The following is a 23,433-nucleotide window of genomic DNA, read 5'->3' on the forward strand; positions in this document are numbered from 1 at the left end:
GTGTGTTTAATGGTACCTACATAAATAAATTACAATAAAATTTTGGTTTTCAACAGTTTTATTCATCAAATAATCGCAACAAATTGCACTCGACCTCTGAAATTAATATAGAATTTTTGCTCTCATGACACTTTGACATAATTTCACTCGCCTTCGGCTCGTGAAATTAAAACTGTCAAAGTGTCACTCGGGAAAAATTCGATAATTTCAGAGCTCTTGTGCAATTACTACTGATAATTTTTTTAAATAATTTCTCGTCGTTAAGTATATTACGTCAGATGCCCTTCGTTGCTATGAAAAAATACATTCAGTGACATTAATGACAATTAATGTTTTACAATTTGTCACAGAGAACACTAAGAAACAGGTTTAGTAAATATTCAGGCACAGATATCAATAAAATATTAGATAAAATGATTTAAAAAGAGAGCATTATTCAAGAAATAATCTTACCGAATTACTCTCGAGCTCTCAAAAATAAAATTATCAATTTGTTTTACCTTCGTGACAGTTTGATATAATTAAAAATTAAAACCGTCAAAGTGTCACTCGGAATACAAATTGATAATTTTAGAGCTCTTGTTATAGAGATACAGAATAAGACACATTTTTGAAGACGCCATGTACAGATTAGACATAGATTTAAGGAAGAACATTAACGATAAATACGAAACAGAATTTATGCAAAAAATTATTTATTTATAAAAACATAAAATGGCATATTTCAAAAATTGAAAAAAAATGAAAAGTAGCTTTGTTCATAAAAACAGTCATAATAAAATATTGTTTATGTCATTTGTTATTAATACCTATTATTTCCTTCTCGGGTGCTTAAAACAGTCTGCATACGTCTTGAAATTATGATAATTAAATTTTGAACATTTACAAAGTATGCTGCACCAATTTAATATAACCGCCAAAAAATTTAACATGTTAATTAAAAAAAAAACAAATCGCATGGTTATAACAGTAAAGCTACTACATAATACTAAGATGCAGTGGCGCACCCAGAGGGTTTTGGGGGTTAAAACCTCTCCCAGGGCATATAAAAAATATACAAAGAAGAGTAGGAAAATGTAATATCTCTTTTACAAACAATACAAAAAAATTTCGGTGCCCAAGACAACCCCCTCCCCCTCCGAGGAAATTTCTGGGTGTGCCACTGCTAAGATGTAAATTAGAGTTGCGGTGTCAGATAATAGAACAAGTGATAAGGTTTAAATATCTAGGCATCACACTATCTAACTACGGAAAGCTCGAAACAAAAGTGGAAGATCAACTGAATAGAGCAAACAGAGCCGCAAGTTTCCATAATGAATATAGAAATAAAAATCATCAGACCAATAATGACATACGCGACAGAAAAATGACCTGAAACAGAGATGATATAAATAATGTAGATACAGCAGAGCTGAAAACCTTTGAAATATCGATGGTAAGACACTATTGGACAGAGCTAGAAGTTTAGATATACGACGGAGATGCAAGGTGGAGAACATTACTACAAGTTTTAGGTTTTTATTCTTCAGATGGTTTTGAAGACCTTGTTGAATTCCATTCTCATTGCCATATACCATTTAGTACTACCAGTTTATGGATTACTGCCAAAAGATGGTCACCACCTTCCCTGTACATCTCAGAACAAATTTCGTCGATTCCTGGGGCTTTATTATTTTTAAGTCTTTGGATGGTATTTGGCACTACTTCTCTTGTTGGTGCTTCAATGTGTAGTTGCTGATGTATGTTTAGTTGATTTTCTATGTTTTCGTCTTTTTCAACTCGCAAAAGTAGTCAGTTGAATTTGTCTTAATGTGGCTCTGAGTCTCTAAGACACATTTTTAATATAATATGTCCCTTAGTCCCTTACTTCTATTTTCCAGCTTTAGCTGATTTTACACTGAAGATATCATTAATGCCTCAAGATATATCTGCAACTATACATGTTGCATAATATAATATATGGAATTTGAATATACACAAAAACACAAATAAATACATATAAAGTAAAAAACTGAACAGATTTAGCGATTTAAATGAATAGCGAAACGTAATTTATACAAGATACGGTATAAAAATGTCGAGTTATTCTGTTCATCCGGTTTCGATAGCAATAATAAATAACCGAAGAAGAATCCGTCTTTATAGCGGACTCGCTCCTCGTTTAATGAGTAATCCATCTTCTCCAATTCCGTGTAGCCGCTACCACTACCGATCTCTGTAGCCGTTGCGTTCATGGCGCGACATCATTGTTAGTTCAGTAAATCAAGTATTAAAGACGGCCAATCGTGCGTTGCAGAAAATATCTGCAAGAAACAGCTGGTTATTAAAAAATACGTCACGGTAATGGTTACGTCAATATATCACTTTTTGAGGTTTGGTTTTTGATTTTAATAAAAAGTAATTAGGTAATGTCATAGAGCGAATAGCACAGCTGAAGTGGAATTGGGCGGGCCATGTAGCCAGAATGAAGAACGGTGGACCCAAAAAATCACAGTGTGGAGACTACGAGTAGATAGAAGAAGTAGAGGTAGACCACCTACACGATGGACAGACGTCAAAAGGGTTGCTGGGAATTGGTTGCAGGAAGCCCAAGATCGACAGAACTGGAAGAAATTAGGGAAGATCTATGTTGAACTTTGAATGCAGAAGGCTAGATGATGATGATGAATTCCTGTAATATTTGCGTAGCAGTAGCATATTTCCTAGGCTACTCCAGAAAAGACTGGAAATAATTATGGGTCTCCTGATCACATGCTCTGGATACATTCCCAAAACTTGGAGAAGAGCGAAGTTGGCGTTTATTTCCAAATCAGTAAAACAGATTAGGTACACCTTAACAAAGTCATACAAGAGTATAAGTCTGACTGCATATCCACGGTACATACGTTTGAAGGTGCCATATTATACACCTATGGGGCGATCTCAAGGGGGTGTATTGTCACCAACATTAAGGACTATAGGTTTGATGATTTGATCCATGGATGCAGAAGACTGGATGATGATGAATTAGGCAATGTCTGTAATATTTGCGTAGCAGTAGCATACTTCCTAGGCTTCTCCAGAAAAGACTGGAAATAATTATGGGTCTCCTGATCACATGCTCTGGATACATTCCCAAAACTTGGAGAAGAGCGAAGGTGGCGTTTATTTCCAAATCAGGAAAACAGATTAGGTACACCTTAACAAACTCATACAAGCTTATAAGTCTGACTGCATATCCACGGTACATACGTTTGAAGGTGTCATATTATACACCTATGGGGTGATCTCAAGGGGGTGTACTGTCACCAACATTACGGATTATAGGTTTGCTGATCTGATCCAAGAGCTTAGCAGTCAAGGAGTATGGGTCCAGGGTTTCGAATAAGACATTGTCATAGTAACTAGGGAAAAAATTTTTGCATTGCATAGAGAGATTGACGTCTGAAAGAAAATCTCTCTGAGAACCTTTCCAAAACTAAACTAGTAGCCTTCATTAGCCTACTGCTTGCTAGACTGAGTGAGGTGAAATTACATATTTGGGGAGGAACTGGAAAGAACCAATGAAGTCAAGCATCTAGGGGTAACCTTGGATTCCAAACTCAATTTTAGCACTTATATTATCAATGTTACCAGAATAACGCAATAAAAGTAAAAGTGGAAGATGAATAAACTAACTGACCCAATTGAAGCCGGCAATGGGATAAGACAGGGGGATTCCTTGAGTCGTTTATTGTTCAACCTGATCATGAACGAAATAATAAAAAAAGTAAAAACTAAAAAGGATACCAAATGGGAGAAAAACAACTTAAAGTAATCTGCTATGCAGACGATGCAATATTAATCTCTCAAAGTGAAAATTGTTTACAACGTATGCTGCATCAATTTAACATAACCGCCAGAAAATTAAACATGTTAATTTCACAAAAAAAGATAAAATGCATGGTTATAACAGCAGATCCAATAAGATGTAAATTGGAGCTGGAAGGTCAGATATTAGAACAAGTGATGGAGTTTAAATACCTAGGAATCACACTATCTAGCTACGGAAGGCTCGAAGCAGAAGTGAAAGATCAAGTGAATAGAGCAAACAGAGCCGCAGGTTACCTGAATGACACAATCTGGAGAAATAAATATATCGGAAAATAAATGAAAAGCAGAATTTACAAAACAGTCATCAGACCAATAATGACAAAAGCCTTCGAAAAATCGACGGTAAGACTTTATGGGACAGAGCTAGAAGTACAGATATACGACGAAGATGCAATCTGGATAACATTAATAACAATAACTGGGTAAGAAACAGAAGAATAGAATGGAATGACCACATAAGCCGAATGACAACAAATAGAGTAAGTAAGGAGAGCGAGAGACGGTTCCCCAATAAGAAGACGATCAGTGGGAAGACCACGAAAACGATGGAACGACAACCTACTAGAGGCACATTGAAAAGACAGTCAGAGTCATGTCTATACAAAAAGAAGAAGAAATGTTGTAGGCATTTTATTTTGTAAAGAGAGATAGAAGAATATATATCAAGAAGAAGATATTATCAATGTAACCTAAGAGGCTACATACAGTCGGACGTGTTTCCCTACGCGTGGTAAATGTTAGATCCCTAACAACACACAACATTCCAGGAATGTACTACCAAAGTTCTATCAATATTTGAATGTCCTGGACATTTAGGGAACATTCGGTGAACATCTGTTTAAATTATTCCTGGAATGTTACCATAAGACATTCTGTGAACATACTACCAATGTTCCTATATTTTAAGTTGCGAAATAATAATACATACGTGTAAGAGATACAACATTACTTATAACATACCAGACAAACTAAGTGACATTTTAGGCCTACAGTGCAATAATATGTCAAATTTAAAGAGTTTCCCAAGATTATAAACATACAAATGTAATAAAAATTATTGTTCGCGAATATTCAATTTGGAATGCGATTTTGTTAATAAAAAAAATACTTATAACTTATGCAAAACCCAAGAGAGGCATTTATATTTATTTCTTTTGCGTTCATTTTCAAATTCGCCGTGCATATATTTTTGTGCATGGCGCTTGAGAGGGCATCACGTGACTAAAAACGACCAACCAACGACCTCGCTTCGGCCATCTTGGCATCTTCATCTTGGCGACCTTGCCTTGCCGTGGATTGTTTTTAGTTGTTTGTATTATTTGTGCTTTTTAAGAATATTTTTTTAATTCGGATACTTTTATAATAGCTTTAATAGTATTATTAACATAGTGCATAAAATGGTGTCCTGTTTTTAACGCAGTTGGAGTAGCAGAAACAAATGTAGATAAAAAAATCTGCAGGAATAACGTTTCAATTATGACAGAAGCTCAAAACAAATGACTGTGAATGAAAAGCCCTATTAAAAGGTTAGTATCATGCCCCGCTAACTCTAATAAAAAACATGTAATCGTATTTATTTTCCTTCCGTTTAGTCAGAGGCGCTGATGTCGGCATTGTGATTGGTGGAACATGACTTTTGACAAATCCTGCGCTATCTGTGAATCTGTGTTCGTGTGCGTTCGTTCGTTGTCGTTCAGTTATTTTATTTTATATGGTCTGTTATGTGATGTGTTTGTGTCACCATAAAAAGCTGATATTCAGTCTTGTTTTTTGATATTTTGTAATCGAGTACCTTTTTAAAGGTAAGTTTTTCTGATTGTAAGGTAGAGATTTCCTGATTGTAGGTACTGTTTATCCAACAGTTTTAAAATACACACTTTATTTCGCGTTTTGTTGTTAGGTCTAATGGCTCCGTTCAGCTGTTGTGTGCAGACGGTGGAAAAGTTCAACAAGTAAACATTTATTTAATCTAAATTAAATACTCATATTTCTATGTAAAATGTCACATTATTTTATAAATAAATAAGTAAGAAACAAATGTTGTTTGTGTTTTACCTTTATTGACCACTTGAATAAAATATTAAATATTGGAAGTACGGTATGGAGGCTATGTATGTATCTAGCATGGAGGCTAGATTATGGCACCCTTCCTATCCAATCAACAACAAGAACGTTTAAAATTTCGCACCTATCATGTCGAAGCTACAGACCACTTATGTGGAGGCCAGATTTGTAGTATCCTTCCATTTAACCAGGTGCTGAGATGGCGCTGAAATACGTGACATGTTTTTTAAAGAGTAAGTTCGCGTTCTACCAAATCACACAACACTTTTTTTCTATGGTTAGTATGCAAATATGTAAACGAAAGCATGCCCTGTATTTCAGAAAATAAATTAATACTATTAATACCCTAATAATACTATTCATAAAAAATCTTTTAAGTAACGTAGATATAACAAAGTGAATAAAAGGCATAAATCAGAAGAATTATTATTTTATTTTATAAGTTAATAATTGGTCATATCCATTTATTATTTTAATAATAATTGTGAATAAGCCACAAACTTCGCTTATTCCTAACTAAAATAGTAAATAGAGATAGGTAATAACAAAAGGATTTGTAAAACTAAAATAATTCTTTTTGCGTTTTTGCTAGTGTATGCGTTTATAAATAGGATGGTAGACCACACACTATAATATGCAGTACCAACTAATGAATACACAGAATATTATAGTCGATTTGCTAAACTCAGTCTCAGTACTAATTACTGTAATTTTGGCAAAATTGGCCAAAAACAAAAAAAATTACCTACTAAAATCACTAGCCAGTTGTGTCTGAGTTTGGGGAACCGACTATACTAATAAACAATTTCTAAGCTGTTTTATAATAATTGTGTGAGTTCATTAATCATATTTTTTATTTAAAACTAAAATTTGTTAATAATGCTTAGTAATGCATATATTTTGTATTTTTAGCTTTCCAGAAGATCCTGCGAAGAAGACATGAAGTATAGATCAGATTTGTTAATAGAGGAGTATGTTCAAAACACTTTTTAGAAAAAGATATTGACAGAACTTCACTTTCATCTGTTCGTTTGAGAGACTGTGCTGTTCCAATAGCTTATGTCACACAGGTATATGCATAACCTAATTAATAATACAGTCCGTACAATATAGATACTGTTGTAATTCATTATCTACATCAGAGATCTAAGTTGACATTGTTGCCCAACTACAAAAAATTTTTGAATTCATTTTAAGTCAAATATATCACATAATTATTGCGAAGTAGATTATACAACAAAACAGATTAATATTCAATGTAAATAAATAAAACCATCAGAAATCGAAAACAAGAATTAAGGTATAATCTTATGTTACAGTTATTAAGGTACCAAGGGTATTATAGGGATATACGTTGACCGAAAGCGTTATTATTATAATACCTGTGGTGCCTTCAACGTTTAATGCCCGACTAAATTATTCTTTATATGCGAAAAATTTGAATGAATTTTGAATTGATTAGTTTTTAAATAAGTACATTTACCAGTAACAGTAGTAACGTAATTGTGGTAACCATAGTTTTACTTAGGTTGATATTTGTCAACTTGACAGTATCTAAGTCGTTATTTAAATTTAATGCCCAAGGGCGTTATATCGTACTTAACAGACTTCGAAATGTCATTATTTGTCAAATAATGTACCAGTAGGACATTAAAGTAAATAATAAAAACAATAAATATAATGAATACTAAATACTTATTTGTTTGTGAAAAATCTATTTCTTTGTGGCTTTTTTGTAATTAATTATTCTAATGGGGAAATAAGCCACAATTTACTTGAAAAAATAATTTTATTAAGGTTTCTACTTCCACATCGGATGTCGTTGTCAAAATACAAAATGTTCATTATTATTATTTTATTTATTAAATATTATTTATTATTTATTTAAATATTATTTAATATTTATTTTTTTATTATTATTATTTATGCATATTATTACCTGTAAATAATATTTCTTCTGATTGTTAATTGTAAAGGATAGAAAAATTACCTTTTATTTTATTTTCTTTTAGAATCAGCTGAGAGAAGTGGTCTACAAAAAAACAGAAAGGAAACGGAATATGTGGCTACGAAAAGCAAAAGAAAGGTTTACAAAGCAAATGTGACACATTTTTTTATAATATTTAGGAATGTCAGCAAATTACATTAAAAAATGTATGTAAAGATTTTTTGCAATAAAAATGTTTATATTTATCAAGGATGTATTATTTGGTATGGCCATATATCGTCAGTGATGTGACAGTACCTCCTATCTGTTTTTTTCAAGAGATTTGTAAGATAGACTAAAAACTTGTTTCGGCCACCTCCTGTTTTCATATATTTTTTGACTTGTTTTGCAGTAAATTCAACTATCTATTTACTACAAAAAAAGTCAGAATACGTACGAAACCAGAAAGTGACCTTAAAAAATGTTTTTCGTCTCCTGCAAACCTCATGAAAAAACATATAGGAGGTATTGTCACATTACTGACGATATATTTCAGTGAATGTCTAAAAAATATACTGTGAATGTTCAAAGAACGTTCGTAGACATTCATGGAATGTTCTAACAAGACATTCAGTCTAAAAATATACTGTGAATGTCCAAAGAACATTCATGGAATGTTCCAACAAGACATTCAGTCTAAAAAATAGACTGTGAATGTCCAAAGAACATTCGTAGACATTCATGGAATGTTCCAACAGAACATTCTAAGAATATTTAAAATGCTGACACAGCACTTTCCTGGTACTTTCCAGGGACATTCGTGTGCATTTGGGGACATTCCAGGAATGTTTTCAATGTCCTGTGTGTACATTCTAGGAACATTCATGGAATGTTTTGTGTTATTAGGGATGTGATCTGTTTTCATTTATTTTCTCCATTTTGTCATCCATTGTTGTATTGTAAGTAATATTGTAGGATTTCTGAGGTTATTCTGGGATTTTTTAGATGATAGTATTGGTGTGATGGTATTAATTTTTTGTATTCTAGTATAGGCATATGCTCGTATGAATAAAAATGAATATAAAGAGAATAAATACTCTTATGTACGGTGAGTAGAAACTCATCACATCAACATATTATTATTCATATGAAATGGAGTATAAACTTATATTCTATGCTCATACGCATGAGAACATACTCGGTGTTTATACTCCGTTTTTATTCATACCAGCCATTAGCCTAAATAAGTGTCAGCTTTTCAAAAACTTTGAAAACCACTGGAAGAAGACTAATAGGACGGTAGGACTGTACATTTGCTTATTCTTTTCCAGGATTTAGTATCAGTGTTATCTGTGCTAATTTTCAATGTGATGGAAAATTACCCAAACTCATTATAGAGTTAAATAACTGTCAAAAATTAGAAAACTTGTTCTGGTAGCTGCTGAAGAGTTTTTTCAGTAATAATGTCATATTATGCTGGTGATTTTTTTAGATTGTTGTTGTCTTGTATAATATTTCTTACTTCATTTTTTTGCCCATCTTTTTTCAGAAAGTTCTAGTTGACAAGGTTCTGTGAATATTCAAATAATTTCATTTTCAGTTTGTAGTGAGTATTTTCCGCCATTTTGTTTAAAAACTTTTTTGAGTTTCGAATTTGTCTAGTGGACTTTTCGCCTAATTTTCTGTTTCTGTTCTTACTGGTGGGATTGTATAGTTCTGCTTTCGTAAGGTCTTTGTAGACTTTTATAACGAGTAGCCAATGGCTAGGTACTAGTTGCATCTAGTTTTTGTAAATATTCCTGAAAAGTTGCATTTTTTCTGCCATTATCAATTGAAGAGTACAGGGGAAAAACAAGGAATGTCACATTTTATACATATTAAGATAAACACCAATAAATGTTTAATTCCTATGATATCTAGACACCACTTAGGAGAGCAATCTTAGGAGAGCAGAATTCTAGCAATTCTTATGCTATAATCTTCATACAGGGTGTCCCGAAAAGATTGGTCATAAATTATACCATAGATTCTGGGGTCAAAAATAGGTTGATTGAACTTCACTTACCTATATACAATAGTGCACACAAAAAAAGTTACAGCCCTTTGAAGTTACAAAATGAAAATAAATTTTTTTTTCATATATCGAAAACTCTTAGAGATTTTTCATTGAAAATTGACATGTGGCATTCTTATGGCAGCAGCATCTTAAATAAAAATTAAAGTGAAATTTGTGTAACCCAAAAAAAAAGTTTATGGGGGTTCTGTTCCCTTAAACTCCCCAACTTTTGTGTACGTTAAAATTTAATTATTATTGAGGCACCAATAGTTAAACACACTGTTTTTAAACCATTTTTGCCTCTTAGGACTTTTTCGATAAGCAAGTGTTTAACGAGATATTTTGAATATTTGTCGAATCCACCACATATTTGTATATGGTTAAGTACTTACGATTATAGAGACCTATTAATAATCTGAAACTGTATTTATAATTTACATTTTTAGGTATATTTTGAAAGAGAAGCTACATCTCGATAAAGGGTGACTCATCAAAAAAGATTAAGGGGCAAACAAGTTTTAAAAACACTGTGTTTAACTAATGGTACCACAATAATAGTTTAATTGGAACGTACACAAACATTTGGGTAGTTTAAAGGAACAAAACTCCCATAAAATTTTTATGTAAATATATTAAAAAAGAAGCCGCATCTCGATAAAAACTCGCTTATCGAAAAAATACTAAGAGGCAAAAAAGTTTTAAAAACGTTGTATTCAACTAATGGTACCACAATAATGAATTAATTGGAACGTACACAACAATCTGGGGGGGTTTAATGGATCAAAACCCCCATAAAATTATTATGGGGTTGACAAATCTCACTATAATTTTGTTTTAAGATGATCCTGCCATAAGAATGATACATGTCCATTTTCAATAAAAAATCTTTAATAGTTTTCGATATATTAAGAAAAATCGATTTTCATTTTGTCTCTTCAAAGGGCTGAACTTTTTTTATGGGCACATTTGTACTAAGGTAAGTTAGGTTCAATCGAACTATTTTTGACTCCAGAATGTGTGATATAATTTAGGATCAATCTTTTCGGGACACCCTGTATAATATTAATCTATATCAATTTATTAATTTAATAATGCACCAAAAAACTGCTGACATCTATATTTTTGTTCAGTGGCGTGCGGGCAATCCTGGTCCTTCGCCTGGATACAAATTCTTAGAAAATTTATATTGACTGATCTTTCTGGCTATTGTTTTGAATCGATAGTCTAGTCACTCTAATCGATAGTACTCAGTTTTTGCTACCACATGCCGAAGAAAGCCAAAATTCATGAAAAAGTGACATTCCTTGTTTTTCCCCTGTTCTCCTCAATTACTTTTAGTTCTTTTTGTGTTTTATTGAGGTCTGTTTTACTCTAAGGTGATATTGTTAATGCGTTGTTCGATTACGAGAAAGCTTTGGATTCTGTGGAGTTTGAAACAGTACTGGAAGCCCTAAAGCAAAGCCGAAGCCGAATATATTATACGTACACGTCACTAATCAAAAACATCTATGAAAACGCTACATCAACTATACGACTACACGAAGACACAGAAAACTTCAACTTTGGTCGAGGAGTAAGACAAGGAGACAATATTTCACCAAAATTGTTCATGACAGCTCTAGAGTCAATATTCATGAACACTCGATGGCAAGATATTGTAGCAAAAGAATGAATCACCGGCCGCAAGTAGCAGCTCCAAACGGTTCCATCTCCAGAACATTCTGGCAGAAGCACGATATACGTGGAATCGGTGGAGAAAGACGTGCGGTATGTGGAAGATCACACAATAGCTAGAGATTGCGAAGTCTGGAATGATCGAGAATAACGTTATTTGCTATTTATAGGCTATTGATTATATTCAAAATAAGATAGCTAAAAGGAACTACAACGTTAACGGGGTTTTATTATTTGATATGGTCAGTGGACATCTATATATGAAAAAACCGCGGAGTGCTACCATTTAAAGGGGTGCGTTTTTGAGAAATGGGTGAATTAGTCCCTGGGCACAGGTTACATTAGGGTAAGTTCTATGCACTTTTGGTACAAACGTATCTACATAAAAATTGTTCTTGGTTAAATTTCCTATCTAAATATCGCTTTTTAAAGTCAATGATACTTTTTTTTACAAAAATATATTCAAAAGGAAAAGCACAAATAAACCCAAAAGAAAGAAATTTTGATTTTGGTCCCATAACTTTTGTCCACGAGGATATAGGTATAGACATTGCTTCACAGAAAAAAAACTAACATATTTTCTCTTTAAAATGATGTTTGGTAGAGGTCATTAGGATTTACAGTTTTCGAAATATGATTTTTCAAATTTCGCCACTCACAGCAATTTTGGGCAATTTTCCTTGTTATTTCGCAAATATTGTTCTGTAACTTTTTTCTACGTAACTTTAGGTATATGCAATGTACACGTAATAGGAATAGAAATCAATTACCTTTAAAATGGGCTACTGTATAACGTTGTACGACTTTTTTTAAAGAGATTATGGTTTTTCAAGGTTTTATACTTTTAACGATTTTTTTATAATATAATATAAAAATAAAATAAAATTATGATATAATATATTATATATTATATAATACCTAATATAAAAAAATATTATTTTTTAAATTTTTTACGATTATTTTTGAAATTTCTCATTATAACTTTTTTTTCTTGTACATGAATATACTATCTATATATTGCGCAACAAAGGGGGCTTACTTTCTGTTCTTTAAAATGGTGTATCATCTATGTTTAAATACATAATGTAAACCGAGCGATTCTTTGATATTTTTTTACCTGTATTATTTAAAATTATTTCTTTTACAAAAATTACATAAACATTAGTCTTAAAAAACATCACTTTAGTTAAAATTATTTAAACGTTAACATTTAAAAAAATTTCAAAATCAAAGTCCATCTGTTCGTTAGCACTAGCTTCAATATCTTCCTCTGATACCTCAGTTATCTTAGAGTTCCCACAATAATTAGTAACCATGCACATGCACCCTTTGCAGCATATTGAACAACTAATTCCTATCTTCCTACAACCGCAGTTTTTTGTACATCCTTTAGTACATTTACATGCTATTTTTTCAAGCAAGGCTTGTGGTGCAGGAGCTTTGACAGTAAATATTGGAATTAATCCATATTTTGAAGTTTGCCCGGCCGAGTCAAGTGGATCCAAAGTATTACCTATAAAAAATAAGATTCAAACATTCAAACACACAATCACATAAAAAAGTTATAATGTTATAAGTTTAAAAAATAATCTTAAAATCAAAAATCGTTGCAAGTACTTATTACAATTTGAAAAAGCATATCTTATTCAAAAATAACCCTACAATTTTTTATAATACACCATTTTAAAGTAAACAGAATAATCTTTCTTTTTTATTATATAATATATACCATATAGAAAAAAAAGTTATAATGGCAAATTTAAAAAATAATCGTAAAAAATATAAAAACTCGTTAAAAGTATAAAGTCTTGAAAAAGATAACCCCTTTAAAAGAAGTCGTACAACATTATACAGTAGACCATTTTAAAGGTAATTGATTTCTATTCCTCTTACATGTACCATTGCATATACCTAAAGTTACGTAGAAAAACGTAAACGTTACAGAACAATATTTGCGAAATAACAAGGAAAATTCCACACCTGTAATTTTGAACCAATCAAAATACGTTATTTTGACAGATCACCATGGCAACGGAGGTATTTTATCGGAAATTTTTTGCTCGTGGGGTACCCAACAGCGAATTATAGTGGAAATTTTTTGACGTTTACAATAACAGAACATTTTTGACAGACTGGTTTTTATTTGTTTACATAATTTAGTTTTGATTCATTTTCTATCACTTGTAGTTACTCAAAACTTATGTAAAATTGAAGAATATACTATTTTCTATCTTGAAATGGTATTCCCATGCAACTACAATGAGTAGAAATTACGAATTTGAAAGCCTAAATAATTGCTGACAAAGATATGGCGCGCTATTAATCTGTTCATGCAGCTTTGGATTTTCAAATGCAAATTTGGTGTGGAATTTTCTTACCGAATACCACGCGAAGTCAAATTAATATCCGGAAATTTTTTTTTGATCATGAATATTTTTAGAAAATTTCCCTCGTCTGCGACTCGGGAAATTTTCAAAATATTCATGATCTCAAAAAAATTTCCGGAAATAATTTGACCTCTAGTGGTATTACTAGTGAAAATTGCCCAAAATTGCTGTGAGTGGCGAACTTTAAAAAATCATATTTTGAAAACTGTAAATTATAATAACATCTGCCAAACATAATTGTCTTAAGCCAAAGCTTAAGTTGTCTCCATTGACTCATAGAAGAGAGAGAGGTGATTTAATATCTACTTACAGAATTCTTAGGGGAGAATTTTGGGGAACATCGAATTTTTTTAATATCAGCGAAGATGCTAGACTACGAGGTCATCACTATAAATTGAAAAAGGAACCTTTTAAAACTACTGTAAGGCAAAACTTTTTGGTAAATCGTGTTTTTGATAAATGGAACAGTTTAAGTGATGACATCGTAGGGGCTATTAGCTTAAATAGTTTCAAAAACAGGTTTGATGAGAACTAACTGGACATTGTATGTGTAATATTAGCAATTTTTGTTAAAATAGTTGTTGTAAAATATAAGGATATATTTTATGTTTTTTTTATGAGAAAAAAAATTGTAATTTTTAGGTATACTTACTTTCTAGTTTTTGTATCTTTTTTAATTTGCTATTGTTGTAACAACTTTTATGAAAACCAATTCTTTTGAATATTTACTTTAATTTAATTTTTATTTTGTAAGAATTTGTTTTATGTTATATTATTTAGTTTAAGACCTACAATTATTTTTGTACTTTGAGCCATATAAGCTCTGCTTTGGCTCGATATTATTGTATAATAATAATAATAATTTTCAAGAGAAAATATGTAAGTTTTTTTTCTGTGAAGCAATGTCTATTCTATACCTATATCCTCGTGGACAAAAGTTATGGGACAAAAAACAAAATTTCTTTCTTTTGGGTTTGTATGTGCTTTTTCTTTTGAATATATTTTTGTAAAAAAAAGTATCTTTGACTTTAAAAAGTTATATTTAGATAGGAAATTTAACTAGGAACAATTTTTATGTAGATATGTTTGTACCAAAAGTGCATAGAACTCACTCTAATGTAACCTGTGCCCAGGGACTAATTCACCCATTTCTCAAAAACGCACCCCTTTAAATGGTAGCACTCCGCGGTTTTTTCATATATAGAGATTCGTTGGCTATATGAAATAATAAAACCCCGTTAACGTTGTAGTTCCTTTCTATAGTACATAATCAATAGCCTATTAAGCGGAGCTCGCTTTTATTTGAGTTTAGTTTAAGCTAGAGTTTGTAAAAGAAAACTTGTATAAATAAATTAATAAAGTCGTATATAAATACGAAATCGCTCGTTTTATTACAATATGGACATCAATATGATACAGTTTATATGATACATTTGCTTAAAACTGTGACATAACAGGATTAAAAATAAACTTTGAGAAAACTATACTTATGAAAAATCTCGTAATGAGTGGAAATAAACCTACATATCGTCGGCCTAATATGAAAAGTGATACGAAAAAACTGATTTAAAGAATGATTTTGACTTAAAACTTTATCTTATTTGACACAGTTACTTAGAATAGTTTCCGTCAGCCTTCTCATTAGGCAACTTTCATTTTTGAAATAAGGAAACATTTTGGAGTTAGGCATATTTAATAACGAAAATCATGAATAAACATGCGCAACTCCATAAAAAGTCAACAAGAATAAATTGTGAGAAAAGTCCCACAAAAAAAAACAAATGAGGGGTTTTAAGGATATACTAATGCTACTTAAATGTAGATAACACAAAAACTATAATAATATGATCAAATAGAACTTACCTTCAATAAGTTTACGCTATTTTCATGAAGATATGTTAGCTTATAATACTTTTCTTGAAGATATAACACAGCAGCGCAGCAAAAGTACATCTAACCTCAATGACAATGATGGACTTTGGCAAGTTTCAACTTTTTTGTCTTACTATGCATGCGTACCATAAATATTAATCAGATGGCGCAAAAATCTCATTTTTGTTTATTTTGGGACTTAGGCACTTTTCATATGAGGCCGACGATATTGACAATTTCCATACAACAAACAGATACTTACAAATATCTGAGACACGAGATCAACATAAGCAGAGACAACCTAACACATGAAATACAGAAGCGAATAGGCCTGACATGGGCAGCATTTGGCAAACTATGCCATTTTCTAAAAAGTTCAATTCCCATGCGTCTCAAGTGAAAGGTTTATACCCGTTGGGTTTTGCCCGTACAAACTTATGGAGCAGAGACTCAACATTGACGCAAAAATCCGCGAATAAACTCAGAATTACACAAAAAGCCATGGAACGTGCAATGCTGAACGTGAGCATTCGAGACCACATAACAAACCAACAAATCAGGCAAATATCAGGAGTTCAAGACGTCATCAAAAGAGGGCAACACTAAAGTTGGGCACTAAAGTTGGGCAACACTACACTTAAGTGTAGTGTTGCCCAAATGCAAGACCAAGACGAGACTTAGACAGTCTTGGTCTTGGTATTGCGCTGCCGGTCTTGGTCTTAGTCTTGGTCTTGCAGCAAGAGTCTTGCAGTTGCCCATTAGCCTATTGCATATCTTAGAACAACGTAACAGAGAGGTACATTTTAAGCTTGAATATCATAGCCATAGTAAAGTCTAGCCAAATTAATAAATATCTAAACAACTGACACCGGGTGGGGGTTGAACCCACGATCTAAATGATATCTGCCTATGTTCTAACTAACTAAATTTAAAACTACCTCTTAAAACCCACAAAATTTCATTTGCATAACAGATTTTAGAGCGATAAATAAATCGTCAGTTTGTAAGAAAAATTTCAACACCCCCTATTTAGGAAACAAAGAATTTATAAAGTAAACGTTTATGACGCAAACTGTCATTACTTTTTCGTGCAGAATGACAAATTAAAGTTTGCCATACTTATTTAAAAACATCCTGTATTGATGAAAAACAGGGCTAGTTAAAAAAGTACCTAACTTTTTCATTATCCAATATAAGATAATTGAATAAAAAAACATAATGCTAAGAAAATATGAGGCTATAGTTGGGTTTTAATTTCAGCATGCTATTGCATGCTTGAATAATAAGTTAGCATAATGCTAGAATATTCCACAGAGTGAGAAAAAACACAGTTTGATTGGTACACCCGGTATACAATGACAATAATTGACCTGTCCAGCAACAATATTATTACAGCAATATTTATAAAGAATAAGACAACATATTAAAAAAAAATCACTTAAATCGGACAACAGCTTTAGGAAATTTGAGACATTAAAAATGACCCGTTTTTAAGGTGGTGCGTTAATTTCTTGGAGAAATGTATATCGTTAAAATAATATTTCGGAATTTTGTTTACACGATATCCGGCACTATCTGTTCTTTGGTCTCGTATCATTATTACCTTATGATATTTTTAAATAATAGTCGCGCTGTTTCGGCAAATTTTGTTTAGCCGAGTGACCTCATAGCACAGTCAGCATAAAAAATACATAATAGTCTTACTATAATATGTATACCGATAAGATTTCTGGTGTTTGGATTCCTAGAAAACTAATAATGAAAAAAATTAATTACTTATATACTTATTACATAAGTATATTTTCTATTAGCTAAGGTGACACATTTTTAAAAAGTTTGTATACAATATTCGATATTACTGTAGGAGTCGCAACGCAGGAATGTTATGTTATGATTAGAAGACGACTATTCTCAAAACCTGGACAATTCATTTCAGAGCGAAGAAGTCGGCTGCCGGGAAAGGATGTACAAAATATTTTATTTTTACATTATAATACATAATGACCTCTGAGTACATGTCAAATGTGTCAAGTGTTTTTTTAATGGATATTTTGATTCGCTATGTATATTTATGGTATTGTTCGTAATGCTTATAGGTAAATCCAATTTTCAAAAAAATTTTACAACTTTTTTGGTTCTCATAGATTAGAGTATCTAAGAATATAACCGAACTTATATACTATCTAAAACGACTCTCAGTTCTAACTGCAAGACGCAAGAGTCTCGCAGGCTTAGTCTTGTTCTTGCTTAAGTCTTACAGGGTAAGTCTTGCTCTTGGTCTTGCTAAAATTAGGCGGTCTTGGTCTTGGTCTTGCGAAAACACAAGAACAAGACCAAGACTACAAGACCAAGACCGATTTTGGGCAACACTACTTAAGTGGAACTGGGCAGGCACTTAGCTAGAACACAAGATGGACGGTGAACACGACGAAACATGGAATGGAGGCCCAGGAACTATAAAAGAAGCCGAGGACAACCACCGACTAGATGGACCGACAACATAAAAAGAGTAACGGGAAACTGGCTACAAGCGGCCCAGTGTAGAGAATACTAGAAAAAACTGAGGGAAGCCTGAGGAAAGCAGTGGACGCGATTGGCTGATTGATGATGCTATTAATTATTTTCTCATGTTTCCTTTGGAACAGTTTTTATTCCTATGTGAGAAAATCTCGAATATCAGCATAAAATTAGTTTTGTTGAATGTCGAATTAACCGCACTATTTCGTCCAGCTTGGCGCGACTCGATTGTCGGCGCCTCCGCTTTCAATCGGCGGATCCCCTTACGGGCCGTTCTCTCCACGGCTACCGCGATGCGAGAGGCGCGTAAGGCCGCCGCGGCGGGAGGGGGCGCGAGAGGGGCGACTCACCCATAGGAAAGGGTCCCGTGAAGCCCGTCGCATCATTTTGCGAACGCACCACTTCAGAGTTCGGTTGCGGGACACGAGCTCCTCAGTTACTCACTCATACATAACGCGCGGAGGCCGCTTTTTGTGTTCTGTCTCACTTGCCGCGACTCGCGCGTGCTGCGCTTTGCTATTTTTTTCCGATCTAGCCGGCGTGAGATTGGTCGTTGTCATAGCGACGAGCAAACTACATGTGGAACTGAGTTTTGTGAATTGTTTTTTTATTTGGTGGTTTGTTTTATTGTGAAGTTGCGTTTGTTTTTTTGAAAGGACCTGCGGTTTCGAAAGGTAGGTAATTGAGCTGAAAACATAGATACTAACATCATATTCATATTTGCATGTCTGATTTCAATACATTATCAACATTTATAAAAAACGTTTGTGCTAAGTGCTTTATATTGTTTTGAAGCAATGATTCTTCTCTTCATGTACCATGTCCTTTCAGCACGTTGGTTACCACCATAGCTATCTCTATCTTAATTTCAACGCAATTTAGAAGTTTTCACTTCGGTCGGCACTCCCCCGAGTACAATTTTTTTAGTTCTTTTTGTGCTTTATTTAAGTCTCTTTTACTCTGAGGTGATATTGTTATTTTATTGTATAATTATGTAATTGTAATAATGTAGGTATGGCATGTTAAACAGTAAATGGTTAAGTTCAATTAGTTACCACTATAAACAGCCCGGATTAACCGATAATAGTATAAAAGGCTCGGTTTCAGGTAAAATTTATTTTAGGCTTTATTATGGGAATACCGTCTAGTCAGTGTTAATTGCAAAAGACCAACTCTGTCTACCTCGGTGGCTTATCGCTCCGGGTGGGTCTTAACAATGGGCCAGGTCAGATAAATTTAATAATATTTACGACCGCACTAATTGAACTCAAACCATTTACTGTTGAACAAACCATACATAAATAATATATACGTATGATTTTATTCACTGCCACCCTGAATAGCATGCTTGTATCAACACAATACCAATCTCGCAAGTTCTTCAACCATGAGGTTCTTCTTCGTCCTGGACTGCGTTTGCCTGCTACTTTTCCTTGCATAATATTTTGTAGCAACCTATATTTGGGACCTCTCATTACATGTCCGAAGTACTCCAGCTTTCTCTGCTTGATGCTTTCTATGATCTCAGTAGTCTTGCTGAGACATTCTAGTATTGCGGTGTTTCGAATCTTCTCCACCCAGGAAACTTTTAAAATTCTTCTATAGCACCACATTTCGAAAGCATCAAGACGATTTAGATAGTTTTTATTCACAGTCCAGGACTCGACACCATAAAGTAAGACCGAGAACACGTAGCAGGAAGTAGGCGGATCCTCAATGCTATTTTTAGGTCTCTGTAACACCTTGGAAATCCTTCTAAAAGCGGCTCTAGCCTGCTCTATCCTAGATCTAATTTCGCCGTGACTTTCTGCGTTACAATTTAATTGCTGTCCAAGGTAAACGATTTTATCAACTTGCTCAAGTTTGGTATTATTTAAATAATATATAGACAGTTTTATATTATGTTGTTTATTACGAGTATTTTGGTAATCCGTATGTTCAGATCCAGGCCTGCCTCCCTACAACTCTCAACGACACTATCAAGTAGTGTTTGCAGATCTTCTTGACTAGAAGCTAGAAGTATTAGAAATAGTAGATAATAAAATGTACAAATAATACTAAACAGACTATTTATTTTAACCGAAAAACCGTAATATTACAATATACAAAGAAATTAAGATACGTGTTTCTACAACGAGATATTCTTCTAGACTACTTATCGAACGCAGAACTAACACTAACATACAGTTCTGGCATTCACATCCCTTGTAACATGTGCAATTTTAGGTAAAAGTTTATCGCCCTAATGCATTCGGAGAATTGGCTCAGCCATGAAGAGAGACCCCACATGTGTATTCTAACACTTAACAAAAATAATAAAGTTGAATTCCAACATCCCCTCGCAACTAAAATTATTTTTGAATTAGTCAAACAGACCCCCTTTACTACTTAAGTACTCTAACTTAACCCTATTCAGCGGTTTAGTCAACATATCGGCTATCATATCCTCGGTAGGACAATACCTAAAGTTAACAACCCCTTTTTCTATATAACTAATTCCGGCTCTAAACCCACAAATTCGTTTATAACCTGTTTTAAGCAAATTGCTTCCTGACATCCTTCAGCCAATCCTATGTACTCTGCTTCAGTTGATGATAGAGACACGCAATTCTGTTTTCTACATCCCCAATTTATAGGCGAACCCCGTAATAAAAATATATACCCGCTATTTGATTTTCCGTTCCCCTTGTCTTCTGCCCAGTCAGCGTCTGCATAGCCGTATAATGCACTATCTGTCCCTTCTTGTCCTAAAATAAGCTTTTTATATTTACTTTTCTTTAAATATCTTAACACCCTCTTTGCTTCGTTCCAATCTACTTCATTTGGATTTTTATTCTGTTGGCTTAGTATGGTGACGCTTGCCAATATATCCGGTCTAGTATTTACCGCAATATATAATAAACCATCAATCAGTTGTTGATATATTTCACTGTTTTTCACCGGCTTTTCTCTGCTAGGCTTATAGTATCCAACATCCAGCGGTATATTGAACTCTTTTCCATCTTTCATCATAAACTTGTTCAGCAATTTGTCAATATAACTGGCCTGATTTAAACTACATATCCCTTTATCGCACATTTCAATCTTCATACCTAAATAATCTTGTAATAATCCCAAACTCCTTATATAAAAATTACATTTTAGTTTCTCTTCAAATATATCAATTATTACCTGTGTATCCTTTGCTGCTATTAAAATGTGATCCACGTATATAAGTACGTAAACCCTTTCATTATTTATTACCTTGATATATAAACATGTATCAATATTGCTTTTACAAAAAAATTTCCTTAATGACGTGATTTCCTCTTCCATAGCTTGCTTCCATTTTTCACTATCACTTCTTTTAAGCGCTTCTTTAAAGTTTTTAGGTTCTACTTCTTCGAGTTCTGTCAACTTTGCTATGTAGCGCTCAGGTGGAATACCTTTATTTATTCTGCTAGATCTACGATCACCTGAATTCTCTATATCGAGATCTGTATCTAATTGATAGTTAGAATCACCGTCATCGTCATGGGATTCTTCCCAACTTAAGCTCTCATACGTGTTAGATGTGTCCGTAGAATTTTCTATTTCCTCCGTGTTTTCAAAATTTGCAACCTCTCTGTCTTCTACGTCGTTTGGCTTTATTTTTTCCCGTTCCATCATGGACCCAATGGATATTTCCTCACTTTTTGCCTCCTTTTTCTCGACGCATATATTTCTCTTGGAAAACACCACACTACGGCTAATTGTAATACGTTCTGTATCTACATTTAACAATCTATACGCTTTTGATTCATCAGAGTAACCTACAAATATCAGTGACTCACCTTTTGGATCAAATTTATCCTTCATTTTTTCTTTGGGAATGTGGCTATAAACCGTAGACCCAAATATTTGCAAATTCGACACATTCGGTGTTACTTTATGCCACAATTCATAGGGCGTTTTTTCTTTCGACTTAGTAGGTAATCGATTTTGCAAATAATTGGCTGTCACTATCGCTTCCCCCCAAAATTTCTTTGCTAAACCCGCATCGATTAACATGCACCTAGCCATTTCAACTAGAGATCGATTCTTTCTTTCTGCAACCCCGTTTTGTTCTGGAGAGTACCCCGCTGTATATTGAATTTTTATACCTTTACCCTTTAAAAATTCCCTTAAATTATTATTTACGTACTCGCCACCCCTATCCGACCTAATTACTTTTGGAACCCTACCTAACTGATTACTCGCAAATTCTATAAACTCTTTTATACATTTTACCGCTTCATTTTTATGATTTAATAAATATATAGTTGTATATCTAGAAAAATCATCAATTAAAGTCAAAATGTAACGTTTACCCCCTGGAGTAACAGTCTTCATGGGCCCGCAAATATCCGAATGTAATAAGTCAAGAATATTAAATGTATTGCTATGAGAAAATTTTGGAAAACTCTTACGTAAAATTTTACCTTTCATACAGCATTCACAAGTTTCCCTAATCCTACAGTCTGTCATATCAATCCCGACTGCCATTTTCTTTTCCATTAAGTGTTTGACTGCATCCATGTCCCTGTGTCCAAACCGTCTATGCCATGCATGTTGACAGTTGCTGGAGTGCTCCACAGCACTCAATCCATGGTCCACAGTTGAAAGTTTGTATAAGTCCGGTGAAGGCGCCGCACTCGCGACGACTTTTCCGTGTAAAGCGATTTTACACTCGTTTTTATCGAATTGCACATTATGTCCCGCACTTGTTAGCTTTTTCACCGAAAGCAGATTTGAGTCTAATCCCGGCACATACAACACTTCGTCGATTTTTAAATTTTCCACTCCCGATCCAGTCACGCACTCAATAAGTCCTGTCCCTATACCCTGAACCTCGGAGTATTGCCCTTTCTCCGCCAAACTTACAACGCCCTTTCTGCTACCGTCAAATTGGGTATAGAATCCTTTGTAATTAACCATGTGGCTCGAAGCTCCTGAGTCCACATACCACGAAGCAGAATCCCTTTTTCCGTCCCTTGAGCTATAATTGACCATAAAACATGCATCATCAGTACCTTCAGTGACTTTATTGGCCTTTTCCTTCTTAAACGCTTTGTACTTAAAGCAAT

General features: G+C 33.5%; 1 protein-coding gene and 2 long non-coding RNA genes across 4 annotated transcripts in view; all 3 read left to right on the plus strand.

Annotated features, from left to right (window-relative positions):
* Window positions 1-4,593: 4,593 nt before the first annotated feature.
* On the plus strand, window positions 4,594-8,294 carry LOC126884119 (uncharacterized). The gene is made up of 3 exons (XR_007697864.1): window positions 4,594-5,378; window positions 6,829-6,986; window positions 7,929-8,294. It is a non-coding gene; the product is annotated as an uncharacterized LOC126884119 (long non-coding RNA).
* LOC126884120 (uncharacterized) lies at window positions 5,386-5,890 on the plus strand. The gene is made up of 2 exons (XR_007697865.1): window positions 5,386-5,654; window positions 5,753-5,890. It is a non-coding gene; the product is annotated as an uncharacterized LOC126884120 (long non-coding RNA).
* Window positions 8,295-18,751: 10,457 nt separating the features above from the next.
* Window positions 18,752-23,433, plus strand: part of LOC114334316 (nucleolar protein 4) — a 621,666-nt gene continuing 616,984 nt past the window's right edge. For both annotated transcript variants that reach the window (XM_028284355.2, XM_028284361.2), the window contains exon 1: window positions 18,752-19,023. The gene's annotated coding sequence lies outside the window, so the exon portion shown is untranslated. The remainder of the gene's footprint in view (window positions 19,024-23,433) is intronic.

This window comes from Diabrotica virgifera, chromosome 4 (assembly GCF_917563875.1).
Source record: "Diabrotica virgifera virgifera chromosome 4, PGI_DIABVI_V3a".
NCBI lineage: Eukaryota > Metazoa > Arthropoda > Insecta > Coleoptera > Chrysomelidae > Diabrotica > Diabrotica virgifera.